Below are 4,966 nucleotides of genomic sequence, written 5' to 3'. Positions count from 1 at the left end.
GCCTGGGTGGTGTTGCCACAAGCCAAGGCCTGGGTGGTGTTGCCACAAACAAATATAAGCAAATTCAACCAGAAAAAGTATAAGCCACGCCAGAGAGATAAGACTAGTTAGTGAATAATGAAACAGCTATAGAGTGAGGGTAATGAAAAGAAAACAATCGAAGGGAAAATATCCATTATTATTATTATTATTATTATTATTATTATTATTATTATTATTATTATTATTATTGTTATTATATTTTATTATTTCAGTGCTTGTGAGTCTTGCATTTACATTACGAAGTATAACTGGGTTCACAGGAAACAAAGTTGTCACTTACAGCAAAAAATATTTATGAGAAAATTGAGATTTTTGTCGTGGTAATGTTTCGTTTTTTTGTGGAACTCCAACGTGTCTGTATTGATATGAAACAAGGAAGGCTGAGCATGTGACAAATTTGCAGGCGTGGGAGGACGTGAGAGGCCTACATCAAAATCATGTAAGAATTTGGAGCTTCGCAGGCCTTTTGTTACTAACAATGATAGGTGTAGTGTAGTGCAGGCCTACTACCAATGACAGGTGTAGTGTAGTGCAGTGCAGATCTACTACCAATGATAGGTGTAGTGTAGTGCAGTGCAGGCCTACTACCAATGATAGGTGTAGTGTAGTGCAGTGCAGGCCTACTACCAATGATAGGTGTAGTGTAGTGCAGTGCAGGCCTACTACCAATGATAGGTGTAGTGCAGTGCAGGCCTACAACCAGTGACAGGTGTAGTGCAGTGCAGGCCTGTTTCCAGTGATAGGTGTAGTGCAGTGCAGGCCTACAACCAGTCGATAGGTGTAATGCAGTGCAGGACTATTACCAATGATAGGTGTAGTCCAGTGCAGGTCTACTACCAATGATAGGTGTAGTGCAGTGCAGGTCTACTATCAATGATAGGTGTAGTGCAGTGCAGGCCTACAACCAGTCGATAGGTGTAGTGCAGTGCAGGCCTACTACCACTGATAGGTGTAGTACAGTGCAGGCTTACTACCAGTGATAGGTGTAGTGCAGTGCAGGCCTACTACCAGCGATAGTCGTAGTGCAGTGCAGGCCTACTACCACTGATAGGTGTAGTGCAGTGCAGGCCTACTACCAGTGATAGGTGTAGTGCAGTGCAGGCCTACTACCAGCGATAGTCGTAGTGCAGTGCAGGCCTACTACCAGTGATAGGTGTAGTGCAGTGGAGGCCTATTACCAGTGATAGGTGTAGTGCAGTGGAGGCCTATTACCAGTGATAGGTGTAGTGCAGTGCAAGCCTCCTACCAGTAATAGGTGTAGTGCAGTGCAGGCCTACTACAAGCAATAGGTGTAGTGTAGTGCAAGCCTACTACCAGTGATAGGTGCAGCGCAGGCCTACTACCAGTAATAGGTGTAGTGCAGTGGAGGCCTACTATGATTGATAGGTGTAGTGCAGTGCAGGCACTACAGTGTACAGTGTCTTGAACGATTCCTTATTAAAGTATCGGAACGCTATCCTCATGTTTGCCAGGCGCTCGTATGCTGCAGCAGTTATTTGTTAGGTAAGACACATATGCAACAGTTAGGTTGCACTGCATATGTGTCTTACCTAACAACCTGTCGGTATTTTATACCATTTTATTGTTCACTCCGTCAGACACTGCAACACAAGGGTATCTTGGTACAGACTTGGAATCAACTTCGACAACCTCTACTAGTGAGAATGGCTGGATTTGAGAGGAACCTGACCTCTCAACGTCTACATTCTTACCTCTACTAGTGACCTACGTCTCACCTCCTGGCGCTATATAAGGCTCCATCCTATCACTTCAACTCCATATTGTTCCAGACTATGTAACAATACTCTTCTCCAGACTGAGGGACTGACCACCTCAAAACTTCAAGGGTGATGGACTGATTACATCGTCTTCAAGTCTCTTCTGCTTCTATCAACTTTGCTGTACTCGACTGAAGAAGCCTACTGTGTAGGCGAAACGTTTCGAAATAAAGATACCTAACTGTTGCATATGTGTCTTACCTAACAACCTGTCGGTATTTTATACCATTTTATTGTTCAGCGGTTATTTGGTTGATGTGTGCCTCCGGTGACGTGCTCGGTGTTATGGTCACCCCGAGATCTTTCTCCCTGAGTGAGGTCTGCAGTCTTTGTCCACCTAGCCTATACTCTGTCTGTGGTCTTCTTTGCCCCTCCCCAATCTTCATGACTTTGCATTTGGCAGGGTTGAAATCGAGAAGCCAGTTTCTGGACCACGCGTCCAGCCTGTCCAAGTCTCTTTGCAGTCCTGCCTCATCCTTATCCAATTTAATTCTTCTCATCAGCTTCACATCATCTGCGAATAGGGACACTTCAGAGTTTATTGCTTCCGTCATGTCGTTCGCATATATCAAAAATGGCACTGGTCCTATAACTGACCCCTGTGGGACCCCGCTCGTCACAGGCGCCCACTGTGATACCTCTTCACGTACCATGACTCCTCGTTGCCTCCCTGTCAGGTATTCCCTGATTCATTGCAGTGCCCTCCCTGTTATATGCGCCTGATCCTCCAGCTTCTGCCCTAATCTCTTGTGAGGAACTGTGTCAAAGGCCTTTCTGCAGTCCAGGAAAATGCAATCAACCCACCCCTCTGTCTCGTGTCTTACTTCTGTTACCTTGTCATAAAACTCCAGGAGGTTTGTGACACAAGATTTGCCTTCCATGAACCCATGCTGGTTTTCATTTATAATCTTGTTCCGTTCCAGGTGTTCGACCACTCTCCTCCTGATAATCTTCTCCATGACTTTGCACATAATACATGTCAGAGACACAGGTCTGTAGTTTAGTGCCTCATTTCTGTTTCCTTTCTTAAATATGGGGACTACATTTGCTGTCTTCCATTTCTCAGGTGTATGTGTGTGTATGTACTGTGAGGGAAAAGTAGGTGTAAGTGGGGTTAAGGTTGTTCGGGCAACCAGGAACCATTAGTTACGTCGCGTGCACCCCCCCCCCTCCTCTCTGGCGGGCTGGGGCGAAACTAGTTCCTGGTGTCCGATTTGTTAGTTTCTACTCCTGGTAATATTGACCTTACCTGGTGTGGGTTGAAGTTTGGAGAGTCACTTCACCTCCACTCTTCTCCTAATCAGGTAGGGTGATATACCAGGAGTATCACTGTTTGTTTCTTTATTTTGTTTACTGGTTACCAGTAATGATTTTGGCATTTATCATTCTTTTCAATTCTTAAATGTTATATTATCATAACTATGGGTAACCAGTTTATTTTCTCTTATTTACCAGCTCTGTTCCTGGCGTGGTCTTCCAGGATAGACGCCAGATAAAGGAGCAAGACATGTTAATAATACTTATTAACATTATTCTACTTCTACCGGCCCTTACCTATTCTACTTGTGCTCCATCCAAGTGGTAGGAGATTCCAGAACATCGGATTACCATCTGCCCAGGATAACCTACACAAATAACACCAGAGGAACTATCCAGGGCCATACCTACTCCTGCCCAACTAAAAGAACTGAAGGCCATTTTTTTTTATTTATTTAAATTTTAAGTAAAATTCTCAAAAATCATTTTTCTCATTTTTTCCTAAGTTATTTCTTTATTTATTTATTTTTCCATTAATTTCTTTTGTTCAGTTGGAAGGCGTTCCACTGACATGTACTCACCTATTTGTACTCACCTATTTGTGGTTGCAGGGTTCGAGTCTTAGCTCCTGGCCCAGCCTCTTCAGCGGTTGCTACTGGGCCCTCTCTCTCCCCGCTCCATGAGCTTTATCAAACCTCGTCTTAAAACTGTGTATGGTTCCTGCCTCCACTACGTCATTTTCTAGGCTGTTCCACTGCCTGACAACTCTATGACTGAAGAAATACTTCCTAATATCTCTCTGACTCATTTGTGTCTTCAACTTCCAATTGTGGCCTCTTGTTTCTGTGTCCCCTCCCTGGAACATCCTGTCTTTGTCCACCTTGTCTATTCCACGCAGTATTTTATATGTCGTTATCATGTCTCCCCTGACCCTCCTGTCCTCCAGTGTCGTCAGGCCGATTTCCCTTAATCTTTCTTCATAGGACATTCCCCTTAGCTCTGGAACTAACCTTGTCGCAAACCTTTGTACTTTCTCTAGTTTCTTGACGTGCTTTATCAAATGCGGGTTCCAAACAGGTGCTGCATACTCCAGTATGGGCCTGACATACACGGTGTACAGTGTCTTGAGCGATTCCTTACTAAGGTATCGGAATGCTGTTCTCAGGTTTGCCAGGCGCCCATATGCTGCAGCAGTTATCTGATTGATGTGTGCTTCCGGAGACATGCTCGGTGTTATACTCACCCCAAGATCTTTCTCCTTGAGTGAGGTTTGCAGTCTTTGGCCACCTAGCCTATACTCTGCCTGTGGTCTTTTGTGCCCTTCCCCTATCTTCATGACTTTGCATTTGGCAGGATTAAATTCGAGAAGCCATTTGCTGGACCAGGTGTCCAGTCTGTCCAGGTCTCTTTGAAGTCCTGCCTGGTCCTCATCTGATTTAATTCTCCTCATTAACTTCACATCATCTGCAAACAGGGACACTTCTGAGTCTAACCCTTCCATCATGTCGTTCGCATATACCAAAAATAGCACTGGTCCTAGGACCTACCCCTGTGGGACCCCGCTCGTCACAGGTGCCCACTGTGATACATCATTACGTACCATGGCTCGTTGTTGCCTCCCTGTCAGGTATTCTCTGATCCATTGCAGTGCCCTTCCTGTTATATGCGCCTGATGGTCTAGCTTATGCACTAATCTCTTGTGAGGAACTGCGTCAAAGGCCTTCTTGCAGTCCAAGAAGATGCAATCAACCCACCCCTCTCTCTCGTGTCTTACTTCTGTTATTTTATCATAAAACTCCAGAAGGTTTGTGATACAGGATTTGCCTTCCATGAATCCGTGCTGGTTGGCATTTATACTCTTGTTCCGTTCCAGGTGCTCCACAACTCTC

At 44.9% G+C, this 4,966-nt stretch overlaps 1 long non-coding RNA gene across 1 annotated transcript; it reads left to right on the top strand.

The window, feature by feature from the left end:
• The first annotated feature begins 2,909 nt into the window (after positions 1-2,909).
• On the top strand, positions 2,910-3,512 carry LOC138851351 (uncharacterized). The gene is made up of 2 exons (XR_011391171.1): positions 2,910-3,124; positions 3,276-3,512. It is a non-coding gene; the product is annotated as an uncharacterized lncRNA (long non-coding RNA).
• The last annotated feature ends 1,454 nt before the right edge of the window (positions 3,513-4,966 follow it).

Source organism: Cherax quadricarinatus, unplaced genomic scaffold, assembly GCF_038502225.1.
Source record: "Cherax quadricarinatus isolate ZL_2023a unplaced genomic scaffold, ASM3850222v1 Contig392, whole genome shotgun sequence".
Taxonomy (NCBI): Eukaryota; Metazoa; Arthropoda; class Malacostraca; order Decapoda; family Parastacidae; genus Cherax; species Cherax quadricarinatus.
The sequence above is the reverse complement of the archived record's forward strand: the minus strand, read 5'-3'. Positions and strand labels throughout refer to the sequence as shown.